The sequence below is a fragment of the Artemia sp. Qi Xiang Cuo genome, chromosome 9, assembly GCF_049724085.1.
Source record: "Artemia sp. Qi Xiang Cuo chromosome 9, ASM4972408v1, whole genome shotgun sequence".
NCBI classification, from domain to species: Eukaryota; Metazoa; Arthropoda; class Branchiopoda; order Anostraca; family Artemiidae; genus Artemia; species Artemia sp. Qi Xiang Cuo.
Genome location: NC_142802.1, coordinates 14,998,929 through 15,019,776, shown reverse-complemented (window position 1 = coordinate 15,019,776; position 20,848 = coordinate 14,998,929). Strand labels below are relative to the sequence as shown.

General features: G+C 35.1%; 1 protein-coding gene across 1 annotated transcript in view; it reads left to right on the top strand.

Moving 5' to 3' along the window:
- Positions 1-20,363: 20,363 nt before the first annotated feature.
- Positions 20,364-20,848, top strand: part of Hel25E (ATP-dependent RNA helicase 25E) — a 49,115-nt gene continuing 48,630 nt past the window's right edge. The window contains exon 1 of the mRNA XM_089094300.1: positions 20,364-20,464. The gene's annotated coding sequence lies outside the window, so the exon portion shown is untranslated. The remainder of the gene's footprint in view (positions 20,465-20,848) is intronic.

The window sequence follows — 20,848 nt, the reverse complement described above, 5'->3', positions numbered from 1 at the left end:
ACATTCCTAGCCACTCTGGCATAAGTGGTAATCATCAGGTTGATGAAATAGCAAAAAATGCTATAAATATTGACCAGCCAAGTGGGAGACCAATCCCAATTAGAGATATTTACCGATGGAGGCTATCAGATATTAATTTTAATAAGATTAATCCTATCCTGTCCCCCTTTCCCAATAAGTATCTTTCTAAAATTTATCATAGAATTCGTTCTGGAACAAATGGACTAAATTTCCTTGCATTCTCATATAAGCTTTCTAATTCAAGTGGTTCAATTCCCCTGTCCCCTCTTTGCAGGCATTGTAATATGAATAATGAAACAATTGACCATTGCCTATTTGAATGTAATATGCTGACGTCTGCACAACATACCTTGCTTTGTAAACTGTTAAAATACTTCAAACACCACAAAATCCCACTGTCAGCCAAGAGCCTAGCCAACTATAACTGCACACAGAGCATAGAAATCGACCTCTATCATCTTATATTTGAACTCCTAGAGTCGAAAGATCTGCTGAAAGATATCTGAATATATCTAATAAATATGAGGCAATCAAGCCAGTAGCTCTGTAGCCCACAGAGTGAAGCAAAAGGAAAAGGGCTAAATAGTTATACTGAAAAGCCCGCCTGCTGCTAAATAGAAGAAGAAGAAGTACCATCATACTAAGTAATTTGCTTCTTACCAGTGGTGGATCTAGGGGAAGGGGGTGTGCGCCCCCCAACTTAGTCTAAAGTAGTGTAATTTACTTAATTGACGCAAGTTTGCATCAATTGAACCTGCTCCTAACGCAAGTCTATCGGATAAACCTATTTTGCCCCCCCCCCTAAAAAAAATCCTGGATCCGCCCTTGCTTCTTACAGAAGCAAAGCTAGTGCTTCTATAATTATTACACTTACATCACCTTAGTTATAAAGGAATTTAAGTAAAGTTTTCCAAAAATCGCTTGGTACTTCGCCATTTTCAAAAATTAAATTCATAATCTTCGATAATTTGTCTCTAACTTAACAACAACCATATTTCAGAAACTTATTCACGGCAGTATGAACACCTCAGGGCTCATTATTTTTTGATATTTTTAGTACTGTCTTTAACTCTTCTTCGCAAAATAAATCTTTTCGCATTTTAAGTATTTCTTCACATAAATCTTCCTTCACTTCCAAATTGTCACGAAGTTTTTGTTATTGATGGTATTGGTGATTTTTTTTTTTACACTAGCTCCTGTTTCTGCTCTACTTAGTTGCTTGCCCATACTCTTATAAGTTTTATTGTTTAAAGTAAATACGAACAAATAAACCCTATAAATAAATAAGCCCCTGAAAAGATGAGCTCTTAAGATTTGTGTCTAAAACGTCAAAATGATTTTTGAAGAAGAGATGTTTATATTTTTATGAGATTATTTCTTGTGATAAATAATGCTCCTTGGGCCTACAGACAGTGACTACAGGCAGTATCATACCATGTGGCAGCATGACTTCTAAAACTGACAGGATATTGACATATCTTTTCAATAGTTTCTAAGCTGAGCCATCTCAGAATTTCCTCTCAATAGCATTTTGCACTTGTTATCACTGGTTCCAATCCGGGTCTTTAGCCCGTTGGTAAAACAGGTTCTGACTATAACTGATAGCCCCCGAAGCCGCACCGACATGACGGTGGTGAATTTGGGATTTATTATTGGCAGCGGCGCGCCGCCAGGCACGCTGAAAATTTTAATTGATGGCTAGCCACCAATTTCTCACAGGCTGCGCGCCCTGGTGCGCCGATTTTTCCGATTAAAAAAAAAAATGCCATTTTACCAAGATGTTCAACCTCAACTTGATTTTAGTAATGGTTTTTAGCTGGTTGGCTGAAAACATACAAGAACAATATGACAAACAGGAATTTGTTGGGCGGTGTTGAAAGTGTTTACGTTCACCGTCTATCAGACCAAGTAGAATTCTCCTTTTTAGGCACTAGACCCAAGGAAAGCTATATTGTGTTTATTTTTAGTATCGCATCGTTCCTATAAAATCCCGTGTTTAGTCATTTTCTTCTTGTTAGCGATATGGGCTAACGTGTGTATAACTTTCAAAGTTTGAAGTTCTGACATCTTTTGTTTATCGAATACAGAGGAAAAGGAAGTGAAAAAACACAAATAACAACAGCAAAATAACACTGTATACAAGTCATATACCATGACCTAATAACATCAACAATTTTAAATCAACGGTTACAAGAAAGTTAATATGGAGATGAAACTGAACAAGTTTATTGTTGTCATTGATAGAAGTGAGTTTGTTTACTCTACTTAGAGGTAGCATTGATGTTTTTGCAGTCACTATCAAACCTGTCATGCTAGAAAGCCGTTTAGCTGGTGCACTTGTGGCTGGTACAGCCAGAACATGACGAGCGTAAATTGGCAACCACGGGATCTGATGTTTGTATGTTTTCCGGAAGGTTAATGTCTGATTTTCATTTTCAAATAAATTCAACCGGTTGGCTTCAGCAGCCAACAAGAAATAAAGATTATCCTGACGCCGGATTGTCAGGTTGATCTCTTCCTGTTCTGCAAGGGAATGAGCATCCTAACCGTTCATCTGTTGGAGTATTATTTTATGGACAGTGTCTCAGTGCCAGCAAATGAAAAGAGCCTTTTCGCAATTGGTTCTGTTGGTGCCTCAGAGCCTCAAATCAAACCTCAGAACCTCAAAACTATGAAAAGCCTATTCCATTTAGAATATTGAAGGAAAGATTATCCTGTGCACACAGTAACGTAAGATATCTGCCAAGAGCATACCTTGCATCTGAATCCATACTAGCATTGGACCTTGGGGTCCCATAGAACGCTACAAATGGGCTTCTTCTTTGTGTCTGCTGAAATAAGCTGTTTTTATCAGGGGGAACTAATCTGGACCTTTACCGTAGGGCCTCTTTGCCCTACACTACAGGGGAACTAAACTGTGCCGTTACCCTCTTCTCTTATCAACACTGAATAACCCTCCAAAATACTTTTCTGAAAGAAGTGGTCGAGTGATGAAGTCTAATGCTCTTTTACCTACTTCTTTTCATCCGAAACATCAGAAAGAAAAATGAATAGAATTTTAAAGTGGAAGGTAGAATTTTTGTTTCAAGAAAAATTTCACCTTATTCTTCCTACGAATCGATGTACATGGCGAGCTCAAGGTGACAGTTTTTATCTTTAAGAAACAGATTAGCCAGTATGACGGCTGAAGCCTGGGGTCGATATCGATAAGAAAAAAAGAGATAAAAAAAAACGGTGGTGTATTAGTGACGCCGCCGCCGTAAGAATCAGCGGTGGTGCCAGCGCGCTTATGCAAGCTCAGCGGCGCGCCACTGTTTTTTCGGTGGTGCGCCGCTGACTTTTCGGCGTGACTTTTGGGGTATAATAACTGATATACAACACTCAGAATTTCAAATATAGACTACGGCAGAGGAGCATTGCCAACGCGGTACAGTTGTACAGTTTTTGGTACAATTTAGGGATCCTGGTACAATGTGGTACGTTTGAAAAAATTTTTGCACAATCTAAATTTTCCGGCACATTTTGGTTTTATTCGTTTTGTATATATGCAGTATAATTTTCATAGGTAACTTTTCTTGAGTATAATTTAACAGAAGACAAGCAACATCAATCGCATTAAGCAATGAGAAAATCTACAAGGAATGTAAGATTTAGTCAACATAGGCCTATTATATCATTAGGAGCGTCGATAGTATATTGATTATTTCTTAGAAATGGTGAAAGTTAGATTTAATGGTTGAAATCAATATTGTAAATATGTTTTTTAGTCGTTTTCAGAATTGTTTAGTGTTTTCTTGTGGAAAGGCTTGCCCTTAAATTTTAGAAATTTCTTTTTTAATTCACTTAAAAGTTGACTTTAGATAAAAAGGTGAAAAGTGCATAAATTGTGCTTTTTAGGTTTATTGCGCGTCACAGTGTCGCTATTGACATCATGGATGAAATAAAAGAAATTCTAAAGACCTGTTTTCCTGACTCTAATATTGCAAAGAGCCTAACCTGTGGCTTCCCCAAAGCTGCACATCTCGTGAACGACGTTATTGGCGAAGTTGGTTTGGAAGATCTGTGCGAAATCATCAAGAAGCAGAAATTTTCGATAAGAGTTGATGAAAGAACAGACTTGAGTTGCAAAAAGAGCCTGATCATAGTTGCTCGCCATCTTGATCTGAATGCTGCTGATCAAGAAGACAGTTTTTCTGCAAGAGACTCCTTCTTGAGACATATAGAAGTTCAGTAATACACAGCCATATATATTTACCCGGCCATAACTAAACTATTTTTTCGAGAAATTGGAACTCCAAAGGCAACCCTAATAGGATTTGCCACAGACAATGCGTCAGTTATGATGCGAGAGTGGTATGCTGGCGAAGCTGTCAGAAGACTGCAAGTTTATTTGTACTTGGTTGCTCATGGCATTCCATTCACCTATGTGCTAGTGCTGCCGACAAACAATTGCCAAAAGAAATGGAAGATCTCTGTCGGGATGTATACGGCTATATTTGTCGCAGCCTGAAATGGGCCAGTGAAATTTAAGAGTTGCAAAAGCTTATGGAATTGAAACTTTTTAGACATATAGCAACTCGATTGCTGTCTAGACAAACCGTTGTAGCTCGATATTTGGAGCAGTGGGATTGCTTGATTTTATTCTTCCGTTCGGAAAGTTTTAAAGAAGCCAACAAGCCGGGGAAGGACACTGCCATACGAAAAAAATATGCTGTCACTGGTTTTCAAGGCTTACTTTGCTTCCCTGGCGTATATTTTGCAAGTATATCGAAGACCTAAACAAGCAATTTCATGCAGAAGACACCCAGATTCATCTTGTTTATGATCGCTTTTCTGAAGTGTACAAGACAATAGCATCCCACTTTTTGTTGCCTAGTTATACCAAAGAAAGCGATTCCCGCCCCATGAACCTACATGACACCAACTACTTCATCGATTTTATTGTTTGTTTTTAATTTTATTGTTCGTTTAAATTTTATTGTTTAATTCGGGTTCCCTTTACCCTGTCACTTTCTACGGTTCTAAGCGTTTACCCCCTCCCCCGCGGAAAACTTCCCCACCTCCACCCACGGAAACCTCATCACCTGGAAAATACGCCCCTCGCGGAAGTTATGGTTTTCAAAATTTAAAAATCTTCTTTGAGTCGTGTTATTTTTTGGTTCAATTGAAAAGTTCTAAGGGAAGTGGAAAAGGGAAATTTATGTGTAAATCTTGCCCCCTCCCCTCCGTGCAAATACTTTCTTCTCAAGAAAAATCATACAGAAAACCCCCACGCAAAAAATTTCCGTATGTTTCCCAATGACAAATACCATCTGTAAGCAATAGACAAATCAAAAAAACTTAAAAAGGAACTGAAACTTCTGCAATGGGGTTATCTAATATTAAAACAACAATATTTGTTGTTTTCATTTTGTGGTATTTTCTACGCTCGTAGTTGCTTATCGTTTGGTTTTAAAAAGGTTAATTACCTGATTCGGTGCAGTGGTTCAAATGCACGATGGTTCAGTTACACGAGGGTTCAGTTGCACGGTGGTTCAGTTGCACCATGATTCAGTTACACAGTGGTTCAGTTGCACGGTGGTTCAATTGCACGGGGGTTCAATTGCACGGGGGTTGAACTGCTTGTAGAATTTCTTTTTGTATTTAGATTTTCAGTATTTTCAAAAAGTTTCAACCTTTTATGGTTGTGGTCAAATAGTATTGGTAACTTATAAGAGTGGAAGCTGGTGCTAATGTCGACAAAAACCATCAAGGCCATCTAGCATTTGGTGGATTTAGAATTTTTCATGCCTTGTAATCGTTTTTTTTTGTAAAGAAGTGAGATCAGACACTTATGGTTACGCTAATAATAACTATATAAAATAATTTAATTATTTCTATTAGTAGGCCTACACTAAAAAAAACCACGTCGCCAAACGGTAGATGGCGTTGAAGTTTTTTTTGCTGACACTGGCGCCAGTTCTCACTCTTGAAAGTAACCCATATTCTTTGGCTGTAGTGTTATTGCCTATAAATCAACACAATATGCCTCATGATGTTAGGAGGGGGAAAAGTTCATACAAACCTTATGGAGGACCACCTTTACCTTCTTCCCTAAGCACGTGTATGTTTTTCAATGTATATAGCAAAGCAATGTATCAGTTTTTTCATTATTATCTATGATGTGTGTTCAGAACCTTTGATATACTTCAGCTGCCAAATGGCTTTATTGTTGTTACTAACAGTTAAATCAATTTTCTGCAGTGCAGCATGAATGTATCCCGTAGGCTGTGCTTGGCATAGATGTTCTATGTCAGGCTAACTCAGAGAAAGGGAAAACGGCTGTATTTGTACTGGCAACATTACAGCAACTGGAACCTGTTGAAGGTGAAGTTGGCGTTTTGTGAAAAACGATCTAGATCTTAAGTTTGTTTTAGAAAGTTAGTTTCCCCCTCCCAGCCCCCATAGTATTTTTCAAAACTCATCTGGTGGCTAAAATAACAGACCCCCTGAAGGTTGAAAGCTTTGTGCATAAATAGGTGAAGTTCGTTTATTGACAAATCGTTTGATTCCAAGCTTTTGGGGAAAGACATTCCCGTTTGATAACTTTGTAGTGGATAGTAGATTATTAATTGCTTCGCATTAAATTCTACGCATTGCGGCAAAAAAAATTGCAATAATAACTTATATACCAAGGGACCGAGCTTTACTTCGTGATTATTGTTCGTTTAATTAGATTATTGGTAATATGATAATTGTTCGTTTTCTTGTGTAAAAAAAAATCTTTATATGTCATGACTTTTGGGAAATTCGTCTAGGGCCTTAATTAATTTCGGGAAAAGAAAATTTTCTTATCTAAGACGTCAGAATTACGTCACCCAGACGTTTAATACCCTAATGGTTTTACTTTCCACAGTCAATAAAATAAAATAAAAGTTATATTGTAAAAGCGATTTTAAAAACAAAACAAAAACGTCTTTCTTTTCACTGAGTGAAAATTAGCCCATTGGTACTATATATAAGGAATATGCCAATGGAAAATGATGGCTCATATATAAAAAGCCTACCTCATAAAATAATTCCAATTATGTAGTTTTCTTCGTCTTTTCTAGGTAGCCCTTGTCAATAATAATTTGATGGCTACAGCATTTTTTGGTTTACTGTATTATTTTCATGTCAGTGTTATCTTTATGTCATGTCTTAGCAACTGTTATGACATTTGGTGTATCATCCATATTCATATATCCTAGATGGACTAAACCTTTTCGTTCTACAAAAGTAACTCGAAGGTTTGCTTTTGTTTTTACTAGAAGGAAGATTAAGAATCTACATCAAAACCTATATTCCCTTCATTGGGTTTGTAGATCCTATCTATAGATTAAATAAAAAAACTAGTTTTTTCAACTGAAAGTAAGGAGCAACATTAAAACTTAAAACTAACAGAAATTATTACACATATGAGGGGGTTCGCCACCTCGTCAACACCTCGCTCTGTATTCTAAAGTTCAAATTTTGTTCTAACTATTTAAGAATGACCCCTGAACCACAAAGCCGTTTATTTAGAATAAATAGCTCTTTTTAAAGTACTAAAAAAAAACTTTAACATAAAGAGCGAGGTATCGACGAGAAGGCGAACCCCCTCATACACGTAATAATTTCTATTCTTTACAAGTTTTAATGTTGCTGCTTACTTTCAGTTGAAACATCTTGTGTTTTTTATTGAATTTCTGATCGTTTTTAAAATAATGCTGGGAAATCCGGCGCCCCCTTCATGGAAAATTCTCTTCCCCCATGAAGAATTCCACAATGGAAAGAGCATCCTACGTAATCCCTTCACTCCGTCCCCCCTCCCACCAGAAGAAATTCCCCATGAAAACATCTGTATACTTCGCAATTACCAATACTAAATGTAAACAATGGGCAAATCTCACAGTTTGCAACCCTTCCCCCAGGGACTGTGGGGGATTAAGTTATCCTCAAAGACATAGTTATTAGATTTTTCGACTATACTGAACAAAATGGCTATCTCAACATGTTTATCGGGTGACTTCCGGAATAAAATGAGCGGGGGAGGGGGCCTAACTGCCCTCCAATTGTTTTGGTTATTGAAAAAGGGAACTAGAACTTTTAATTTTCATTCCAATGATTCCTCTCGTGGTACTTTAGGACCACTGGACTGATACGATCACCCCTGGATAAAATAAAAGAAGAAAAAAAAAAAAAAAAACAATTTAACACGCATCCGTGATCTTTCTTCTGGCAAAAAATACAAAATTCCACACTTTTGCCGATATGAGCTTAAAACGTCTACACTAAGGTTCTCTGATACGCTGAATCAGATTGCGTGATTTTAATTAAACTTATAAGACTTTTAGGGGGGTTTCCTCCTTTTTTCAAAAATAAGACAAATTTGCTTCCTCCTTGGGGGCAAATTTAAGGCAAGGGGTATAAGGTATAATATAAATATAATGCAAGGGGTTTCCCCCTCCTTGACGCATGGACGGTCCTTGATGTATTTTACTGGACCTTGCTCTTTATACTAAAGTTTGACTGTTTTTCCCATTTTTTTTTAAATCAACATCTGAAGCACAAGGGCCATTTAATTAGAATAGGAAGCTATTTTTAAATGCTAAAAACTTTTGGTGAAGAGCAAAGTAGGCTATTAAACGAGGGCACCCCCTTCATATACAGAATAATTTCTGTTTTTTTTTTAATGTTGCTTCTTACTTTAATTTGAAAAAAATTTTTTTTTTATTTAATTAAAGATAAGGAACCTACCGTCTATGTTTATGAAAGATCTATTTTGTTCATAACTTGCGTCTGAGTACTGAGGTGTTACCCTTTAAAGCTAATTGCAAATCAACAGAATCAGCAGTTTGTGTGTAGGCTTTGGCTACATTGGGGAGGGGGAATGCATCTGCCATGGTAGATACCATTAATGGATGATACACTATTGTGTGTATTATCCATATTGGCTTTATCTGAGCTAAACACCTTCGTTCCACAGAAGTAACTTTGCTTTTGTTTTTAGTAAAAGGAAGATTAAGGATCTACATCAAAACCTATACTCCCTTCATAGGGTTTGTAGATCATGTATGCAGATGCAAAATAAAATTCGATTATTAAACCTTAATATTGCTCTGTGTGTTTCTAAGCATTGAAGAGGTGAATATATATATATATATATATATATATATATATATATATATATATATATATATATATATATATATATATATATATTTGTCTGACCTTTAACAATGTATATAAACAAATTTTGATGCTTTTCTAGTTGTTTTTTGTAAACACCCTCCAAGCAAAAATCTTGGATACACTCTTGCTTGTATCCCTGTTAGCCCCCACTCCGTTCTTGCCTTGGTTTATTACAACTACCTGAAGGAACTTCATTAATTTAGTAAATGAGTTAGAATTGTGTATACATATTCTTTCAGATGAAGCCAGGGGTTAGGCTTTAAGTCATATATTTTCAAAATTAGAAGGTGGTGTTAGAAAGTTTTCCTAGCTACTCCAAAACACATATCTCAGATTTTTTTTTTAGGCTAGTGTACCTAATTAAGTTTGGTCAGATGACATAGCACTTTTAAAAGAAAAGAAATAAAGGACCATACTAGTGGTTTCTTATAAGATTTTTTTTTGTTTTTATAGGTAGAGGTCTTTATTGGTGGTTCTGAACCATCAAAAGACGCAGAAAAACTGAAGAGTAGTGCTAGACGCCCCGGGTGAGTATTTCGCTGTTTCATTGTTACACTTCCAAAGTCAAAACATTTTGTACGTTCTTTCGCTTCCAAGTGGAGGTCATTATACTGACTTCCAATCAGTGTAATATTTGCTGTATCAAGGTGGAACCAGAAAAGCCCTGAAAAAGACTTCATGAACTGGTTGAGGTCTAAAAAGTCCTTAGAAAATTTGGCAAGAGTTTTGAGTTTAGTGCCACAAATTGCTATAATTACATTAGGCTTTTGTTCAAAGTACAGCACCTATTCGGCCGTCCAAATGTAAAGACGCATAGATACACTCTTCATTATTATGAGAAAATCGTCTTCAAGGTTTCTCAAGTTTTGCGGCACTTTTCCTACCCATTGCGCCAGACTAGACACAGGATTGAAGTGAAAAGTTGTTAGGATTGGTTTCAGAAAGTATTCTTTCCAATTATGCAATTAAAGTACATGCCAAATATCGCTGACACTGCTAAATACCGATTTTTCAACTTTGGCAAACGGGGGAAAATGCTGCAGATTTGCCAAACAAATCTTTGCAGAGGTTTTATTAGGACATTATTTCATGTACCTTTCGATTCGCCTCTTTGAGCTGAATTCAGTGGTGTATATAACTCAGAAAGTAACTTTTCGTGTTTATTCGCGTTTTTACCTTTACATGGCCGTATTACCTTGATAGCGCATTATACTGCTTTTTAACTAATTGGTTAAAATTTGAAAAAAAAAGTCAGAAAATCAGGAATTTGATCAACCGAATGCTACTATTGACAATGACCACCTGTCCGTTAAAGTCTTAAAAATCTTAAGTAGGCTTTAGTGTGTGTAATAGAATATCATAATCTCATCAGGCTGTATCTTACGTTTTGAAATTGCGTTGGAAATCAGATAGTTAAGTCTCAACTTATAGATTCTCAGTCACGCACTGTCAGTTTTTTTACTGAAATGTCCCCATTTTGCCAATCATAAGTCCTGTTTGTTTTTCCTCCATTTGATTTAGTATATTCAATGGACTGAAATCGATGTAAAAACCGTCGCCAATTCAAGTTAATAAAATTATATAGGTCCTAAAATCATATGGTAAACTGTAGGATTAAATTATATTGGTGCAAACTAGTTACGAGTTTGTCTTCCTTCGCCCCAATGAAGCCGCCCCGAGCTTAAAGTCCTCACTTAGAAGGAGGGCAAGGGCCCTCCACCAAATTTTGAATGAATTCTGTAAGTCTGAACCACTCAAAAAGAGAGTAAAAAGAAGAAACTGACAACCCTTAATGATAAGTTCAGAAAGTTTGCCTCTCCGCGGCATAACAAAATGTTCATTTTGTTTTTTTAAGATTGATTTCTTTTCTGAAATGTGCATCGAAGAAATGAATATAGTAAAAAATACACTTTGGGACTTGAAACAAAAGAAAATATATTTTTAAACCTTTTATTAATCCTAAAATTCTTCTGCAGTAAAATGGACGATATATTACCTTGTCGAAAATTTTGAATTTGTTGCCATTGCATCAACTTGAAAAAGTTGACTGGTAACGCTGACTAAATCCAAGGAGAAAAAAGATATTTCGGAAATTCACCAGTTGAATGTCCGAAATACCTTTTTTCTCCTTTGATTTATTCAGCGTTGCCAGTCAAATTTTTCAACGTAATGCAAGGTTTCTTTATGACAGATTAGGTTGGGTTAGGCTTTTAATCCATTTCGTGTGTTTATATCCGAATTTAACATCATCAAAACTAACATAATTTAGCCTAAACTAACTTCAACTTTTACCATCATTACCATGCATAAGACTGAAAAGATATGTTTTTGTAGTGGTTTTATACCAATTCAGATTTGTGGTGGGACTATATTTCTTTCTTTTTGCTTATATTGAGGTTAATGTTCCCTGCGTCTGTTTTTGGTATATTATTTTTCTACTATCTTATGGTTTTAATATGACTTAAGACAAACATTGTGCTATCATTCGATAGCTGAAATGTATCTATCCATCTACCAAATTGTATTTTTGAACTTAGTTTCGAAAGTTTGTTAAAATTGAAAAATATATTGGAAATGCATGAAGAACATGCAATAGTAGAAAAAATTGGTCATTTTTAAATAAGTTTGATTATTCTCTAAGGAAAAGTTCAATTAGTTCAAAAGATTCCCCTGTCAGATAGATGAAAAATACTGAACCTAACGTGGGATGTCTTGTGTATCGAACCCCTCCCCCAAGGATTAGAATTGTGTGCCCATGTTTCGTATGGTTTATGAGAAAACAACAGTTGTCAAATTGTTTGTTTTTGTTTTGTTTTTCTCTGCTATAAGGAAACAATTGTTTGAACAAATAAAGTTCTTTTTAGCCATCAGAGATGCAACAAAAGTATATTTGATACCAATCTACTAAAATCATAATCAGTCACCACCAAACAACTACCCAACAGCATGTATTTCTATAGCCTGTTTAAAGTCACAGTCAATAAAGCATCATGAAACAACCACCAACAGCATGTCATTTCTATGGCCTGGTTAAAGTGCCTTGTTAGCTCTATTGGCTAGCAAGTCTTACAAGCCAGGAATATTAAATTTGATCAGGCCATCAGTTGTGTCCTCAGATCAATTGAAGGTCACTTGATCTTATTGAACAAGAAGACAATCATGTTGTTCTATTACTGATCAAATAATTTATTAGTTTTAATGAAGAGTTAAACTCTTCATTACACCAATACCTCACTTTGCGTCGGGGTTACGACGCAAAGAAAAAAAAAACACGACGCAAATTGAATTACTATTTTTTATAGCAAACCATGTAAAGATTGAAGATAGCTTACAGGGTTACGAAAATACTACTTTTTAAAAAGAAAATAGAACAAAGTACAAATTGAAAAAAACAAAAATTATTTTAAAATTTTATTACATACATACAAAAAACAAAAAAATGTATCCAGTTAAAATAAAAAAAACTACTGTATTAAATTTAAAAAAAATAATAGTTTATATATAATTATGAAATATATAATTTATAAAAAACAAGATTAGACTTAATCACATTCTGATGAATCCATAATGGCTGTTGTCGTAAGTCGGCTTTCTTTCACAAAAAAACTGGTCCAATGTCTGTTCAACAGCTTTTTTTTCAACGTAAAATAAATTTCCTTGTAGCAATTGATATTCGTAGCTACCGCCTGGGACACTTTAAACACCTTCCGTTGTCAGGATGGTTTAAAAAAAAAATCTCCATGGCTTTATCAATTAGACACATGGCTTTGAAAATTTGTTTTGGGGTTAAATTTTGTTTTTCAGAGATTTCTACCGACACCTTCTTCATTAGCAAATTCCAATTCCAGTTGCAATAGTCCTGTAAAAAAAAAAATAATAGTTTATATTTAATTATGAAATATATAATTTATGAAAAACAAGATTAGACTTATTCGCATTCTGATGAATCCATAATGGGTGTTGTCGTAAGTCGGCTTGCTTTCACAAAAAAACTGGTCCAATGTCTGCTGTACAGCTTTTCTTTCAACGTAAAATAAATTTCCTTGTAGCAATTGATATTCGTAGCTATCGCCTGGGACACTTTAAGCTCCTTCCGTTATCAGGAAGGTTTAAAAAAAATCTCCATAGCTTTATCAATCAAACACATCGCTTTGAAAATCTGTTTTGAGGTTAAATTTTGTTTTTCAGAGATTTCTATTGACCGGTCACTGACACCTTCTTCATTAGCAAATTGAAATTCCAGTTGCAATAGCTCTTCATTAGAGAATTTTTCGTTGGGCGAAGTTAGCAATTCACTTATGTCAGTATCCTCCATACCTTCAAAATTATACTCTAGCTAAATTTGAAGTTTCATGACGTAGCAGCTGGTGTACTTTCATTTTCTGCTGCGCATATTCGGTGAACACATTCAGGCCACATTTTCCGCCAAGCACCATTCATGCAAGATGGTTTAACCTCCTCCCACGAATCATAAAATAATTTTTATGGCTTTCATAATTTTTGAACTTTTTCCAAAACTCTACCATTGTAATCTTGTCCATCAGTCTCGCTTAAAAGAGGTTTAAATACTCGTCGAAGCTAATAACTTTTAAAAGTCGATTTTACTCCCTGATCCATCGGCTGAATAACTGGTGTCGCATTAGCCGGCAAAAATACCAGTTTCCCGTTTTCTGACAACTCATCAACATTGACTGGTGGCCAGGAGCATTATATACTAGGACCAAATCCTTGAAGTTTAAGTTTTCCTTGTTGCAATAAGCTTTATAATTTTTGGGATAGCACAAGTTAAAACCCAGTTTTTAAATAATGATGTTATCATCCGTGTCTTTTTGTTTGCATGCCAGTGGACAGGAAGTAGATTCTTTGAATGTTCATAGCTCTTTGATTTTCTTATTGATGAATGAGAAATGGTTTAAATTTAAAATCACAGTGTGTATTAGCACAAAGAAGAAAAGTCAGCCTTTAAATCCTGGCGCAGCTTTTTTTTGTAGATATAAAAGTTCTTTTAGGTAGACGCTTCCAAAATGACCCAGTCTCATCAATTTTAAAGACTTGTTTCGGATCATAGTCACATTTATGAATTAATGCTTTTAACTCTGTCGGGTAATGTTCTGCAGCGGTTTTATCAGTGCTAGCTGCTTCACCTTTATGAGCAATGCTGTGAAGATTTGCTCGAACATGAAATCTTTCAAACAAGCCCTGACTAACTTCGAATGTTTCATTCTCGTTTTTACTAACACTAGAATTATCGTTGGATACTGCTGCTTTACTTTCTAAATCATCAAATAAGCTTTTTGCTTCCGTCTGAATTACAATTTTACTTTATGGTATTCAATGCGCAACTGGATTTTCAATCCAAATAGAAAGCAAGAAATCCGTTTTGATCATCAAAACACTCCTTGTACGGGTCAACGTTTTAGCACCTAATGATGTTGCAGATTTTGTAGCCTCTCTTATTTTATCCCCATTAGGGTCTCTAATAGTTCTGACAGTTGTTGCAGCCAGATCAACAGCCTTTGCTATCTCCACTGTCTTCATAGCCTTCTCTCCCTTATCAAATCGCCGCAGAATATCTAATTTTGTTTCCAAGCTGATATTTTATTTCTTATTTTTTGTAATTCTACCAGCAGCGCCCATTTCCACTCATTTGGCTAAAAAAAATTAAATTGTATTTAAAAAAAAAAAATAGTATAATTCTGCAAATAAATAAATTAGAAAAATATTTACCATTTTTGTAATCAGAAGTAACCCATAAAAATTTATAAAAATTAATTATTTCATTTTTTTTCAAAAACTACAATCGCTAATTTAAACGTTGCAAAAAGCACGATCCACTACATAATTGAAATTGAACTCAAAAATTAGCAGAACGAAGTTAAAACAAATTGTATTAAAATTACTGTACGTTGATTTTCGGTTAGAAGAGGAATTGCCGAGTTTTGATGGCATGGCACAGTTAGAAAAAAAAGTAGACCTATTATGGCGGAGGGGGGCCCTACTCCACCTCCGCCACTATTTGGAGATCTCAACGCTACCAGAGTAATCTGGCAGTGCCACAGGGTTTAGGGTCACTAACGCGCTATGGATTTCTACGTGTCCTGTAACCGCTAGGGTTCTGACAAGTATACTTCTGGTGGTACGAAAGTGCAACGCTAACTATCCCAAGACACCACGCTAAAGGCCACAGGCGCCACTCTCAAAAAACTTGTTTTTTCCTCACGGAAAGATATCTTGCTCAGTGCAGGATTCTCTCCCTATACCAAGCCAATCTATTCTTAGTGTACTCAAATAACCTATGTCACTATTGGCTAACAATAAAGGAGTCAAATGAGAAAACAATCTTACTTCTTTCCAAATCAAAGGTTATACAAAAACTGAAACTTCTGGTAGTGGTAAAAAGACAAAGATAAAAATCACCCAGGATGTGACTAACGAAGACCAGCCAATAAAATCCCACACAGGATGTGACATAAAGCGACACGTAATCCACAATGTACTAACTAATTCTCCCTTTCATCCCTCATTGAATTTTAACCAAACTGGCGTCCAAAAATACATTTTTAACAAGGATGAGTCATCTTTTTTAACTGTGCATCTAATTGAATCACCTGCGAGAGAAAGGGAAAACCGTAATTGCCATAGGCAGCGCAATAGCGCTCCCTAAGTAAAGAACGATGTTGGCACAATGTGCTATTATTATTTTTTTTTCTAGACCAGGGCACTTCGTATCGAAGGAGTTGTCGTAGAAACTTCGAAAAGGGCTCATTCGATTGAAAATGGAATGGCTAGTGCCCTTTTTAATAGTCGAAAGTGATTGCAAGGCAACTAACACACCTTCCACGCCCACCATTTCCCAAAACACATCCAATCAAAATTTTGAAATAGCCATTTTGTTCATCATAGTTGATTTCCAGATAGAAATTAGGTTTCTATGGGAGGAAACAATTCCTTTAAATGTTTTCACTTTTATAACATTAAGAAATAAAAAATTAATTAAGATTTTAAGGAATAAATATCAGCATATATATATTAAACTGACAATGCACGTTTTTTTTCAGTAAATGGATTTGAATTTTTTCAGTTAAGTACAAATTATATTCTGGCTTTGAGAAAGCTAGAGTTTAGAACCCTGCTCAGATTAATTTCTGCTCGTTTTGAGTTTGACTTATTTTAATTTCTGTTTATTTGGGTTCCACTTATTTATTGATACTGACTTGCGGTAGTTGTATGCTTGGTAGATTATTTGATTTTATTTTGTTCATTTTTGGTTTAATGGAGTTCTTTACTTTTTCTGAAAAACTTATTTTGTGCAAAAAGTTTTTTTGATTAATTTCTTAGAAGAGAGAACCAAAGAAAACCAAACAATTAAAAGGAAAGATGAAGTTCAGTTTACAAAACGGGCATTTATCTGATAAAAAGGGACTAGAAAAAAATTCAGGACTTGAATCCAAAACAACGCAACCTCGAAAACCTAACGACGCGCAAAGAAAATTGGCATTTATTGAGCAGCGACGCAACTTTGAAAAAAGGCAACACGAAATGACACAATACGAGGTATTGGTGGCGAGGCGTGGTACTTGATTTTTCGTATATGATCATAGAAGTCTATGAGCATATATTCAGCATACGATTTTTTTCATATATAATTTGTTTTTTCAAGTCGCGTTTTTATATTTTTCCTTTATATTCAAACTTAACAAATATTCTTGTTTTCACGTGTGTTTTAAAAGTCCAACAGTATATACAAAGAAAGACAGATAGAATGTTTTTGAAATTACTCCGATAGAAAACAATGGCTGTGTTCTCCTAGGACTTCACTGGAAACGTGCAAACAGAAATGGATTTCTTCCATCCTGAAGGTGTTCCAAGGGACACCCTTTCAAGATAAAAAATGACGGGCTAAAATGTGATTCTTTCGTGTAAGGGTTCGTATACTCCCATTGTGTAAGTTCCCCCCTCCCCTGTATGGGCTAGGACTATTTGAAGGCAATAGGAGAAAGGCTAAATTCAGGGACAAGTTTTAGATTGCTAGGTGTTTTATTTTTTCTTTCAGAACCTTTGTTTTAGCTTTTCTTCTGCAAGTGCAACTCGTCTTTTGATTTGCTTTATTTTTCCCTGCTTCTGTTTTTTTTTCTGAATAGACTTAGTATGAGCTATGGGAAAATTAGATGTTTATTTTTCTGTTTCTGTTGCAGACATGTGCCGAGACGTTCAAGAGACCAACCGATCGACCCCTCGTCAAAAACAAGTGATGATGTTTTCAGCCACATTGTGTAAGGAAGCCACATTGTGTTTAGTGGCCTGAAATTTTAATGTGCCAGTTTTAAGAAAAAAAACTATGTGGATGATTTCAAGGCTGGGCCACAGCATGGCTACTCAGCAGGCTTGTATATATTGATTCTTATTGTTGCTTGTCTTCTAACCGCAGATAATATGAGCCTCTTTTTGATGTCATGGCTTCACCATAGGTTCGATGCAACCACCCTGGGAAAAATACATTCTTCCTTAAAGTTGCGACGTTTTTGGATCGTTTGGTGGCCATAAATGTCAATATGCCAGTTAAGAAAAAAAAAACTATTTAGCCAATATCGAAGCCGGACCCTGGCACTCGGCATGTGGTAGGTTTGTGTACATTGATTCTCTTGTAATTAGCGACCTCCAAATGAGTCATTTTTGTTTGCTACTCTTTCCTCGGGAAGTGGAGGGCTCCCCAGGAATACACATAACGTTAAAGAGTACCAATGACTTGTAATCAACAGTTGCATAGTTTATGGCATCTTTGTAAGTTTGTAATGGGTTTTGTGCCACATTTTGTTGGGGTCGAAGATTGTGATGGCATTGTTCTTCTAACATTATATTTCTTTCATCTTCACTTTCATTTTGACTCATTCTGATTTTTGCTGTCGCTTGTCTTTAACATCACAATTCTTTGTTCTTCATTCCATTTTTGACTGATAATCGCTTTCTCAATGTAGCTTTTAATTCTCGCCGCCCCTTATCTTCTAACCACATATTTCTTTGTTCTCGCCGTGGCATATCTTTTAGCCGCATATTTCTTTGCTATTCACTTTCATTTCTAATTTTTGCTACTCCTTGTTGTCGCATCTGTTATATTCTTGCTGCCACTTATCTTCGAACGGGATATTTCTTTGTTCTTCACTTTTGTTTTTGACTCGTTGTAATTGTTGCTGACGCAAGTATTCTGACTGTGTATTTCTTTGTTCTTCATTTTCGTTTTCCATTACTTTAGACATTTTTTCAATGGCCTTTACCTTAGCTCCTCGGATTGGTCTTGTCTTTGATGATCAAGGTTCTTCATTTCTCCTCTAGGCATTACGAAACTTCTTAAAAAGCCTTTTGTAAATAGACTAATTACACTTAGTATTTTATACTTAGCTATGTTCCTTTAGTAATGTGGGATGCGTCATAGGTATAAAAACGATACGTTTACTCCTGGAGGGGGGGGGGGTGCCTGTATCATAGACTCTTAAACGATACAACTACTATTGCGTATACATACGAAAAGCATACATACAACGTAAGTATGCTTTTCGAATGCATTCATAAATATGACGTCACTCACAGGAACTATCTTTTTTTTCAAAATGAAGGTTCTTAGCGAATTTTCTTAAACTTCTTACCTACATGGATCGTTTTTTTTTTGCCAGAAATTACCAGGATGCCAGTTTTCCCGACAAAATAGAGCCATTTTCGAAAAAAAATAACATAAATACATGCACACATACATATACAACTATTGCTCGTTAAAAAATATTACATATATACATATATATATATATATATATATATATATATATATATATATATATATATATCGTATATATATATATATATATATATATATATATATATATATATATATATATATATATATATAATATATATATATATATATATATATATATATATATATATATATATATATATATATATATATATATATATATATATATATATATATATATATATATATATATATATATATATATAACATATAAATTATATATTAATTTCTGAATGTTTTCTTTCCTTTGATAGACCACTTCGCCTGTTACGCCAGCCAAAAAAATCCATGGAAAGAATGTCAATGCCTATAAGTTGTAAGTCTTTATTTAAAAATAAAGCTTTAGGAGTTTATATATATATATATATATATATATATATATATATATATATATATATATATATATATAACATATAAATTATATATTAATTTCTGAATGTTTTCTTTCCTTTGATAGACCACTTCGCCTGTTACGCCAGCCAAAAAAATCCATGGAAAGAATGTCAATGCCTATAAGTTGTAAGTCTTTATTTAAAAATAAAGCTTTAGGAGTTCCTGGAACGCCTGTTGGTACACCCATCGGAATCATATAACCTTCACTTGCATCATCAATGAACTTTATCCCCCCCTAAATATATCCAGATCAGGTTATATATTTTCACATCATGTGGGTGTGGGTAAAGTTGATTTGCGGTGCAAATGAAGGTTCTATTTAGATTCAGGATGCAATTCTGGGTATACATTTTCATATTAGGGGGGGGGGGGGGAACGGTATATACTTTGTTAATATATAGGTTCTAAGAAAGTCATGAATTTCTTAGAAAAACAAGGAAAGAAGTGAAGATAAAGGTTCTCCTCCCGCAAAATATGTTAACTAGGATCATTCTGCATATTATGAAGTAAGATGTTACGTAAGATATATTATGTTTCTTTATGTAGAGGACCCATGCTGCATCGGCTGCATCTATACCGAATTGAATTATTAACAAAAGGAAATAAGTTAGTATGTTTGGAAAGACCATAAAAAAGGCATCATGCTGTATGTTCACTTTATTCATCGGTCGGAAATGTAGACTGTTCTATATTTGCCAATAGATGTTAAAAACTGCAAATTTGGGCTATCACATCAGTATAACAAGTGCTGGTGTTTTAATTGAATTCAAACCCTTCCTAAATGTTTGATCGGTATAATGAGCCAACCGTTCTTCAATAAAATCCTATGCGTCTGATTGAACCTTTACAAAACAAACGCACTTTCGTGTCAATAGGCTGACAGAAAATCAAATGAAACGGCGAAGTTCAATGTCGTTTTGACATCAAGTATATTAATAGTAGTGGAAACACTGTTTTCTTCATCTTCATCATCTTCGCCATTATTTTACAAATCAACAAGAGTTGGGCATTTCAAGTTTTCTCGCATTTATCCAATTGAATCGGATACATAAAGTTAGTAGTAATATTATTACACAAATTTTTACTTATGTTATTTTAAACGTGACTTAACTTCCGTGTGTGAAAATAAGAAGAGCTGTCCTAACTGCCCCTAATTTGGTATTAGGCCATACAGGTCTGTCTTGAGGATGATTTTACGCCGCAGCAATTTTAAAGGGATGGAGAGTAAGATTGACTAGAATAATATCAAGATCAAGTAGTCCTGGATTTTAGTAAGTCTAGGATAAACCAGTCTCAGATCAATCTTACATGTCCCTATGTAACCTAGGCCTGTTGTTAAAATGAATGTAAACCCTTTGCATTACCTCTTTTGAACTAATCTCTATAATTCAAAAGAGAAGTACTATGCAATTCAATGTTCAGGTATGCTTGCTATAA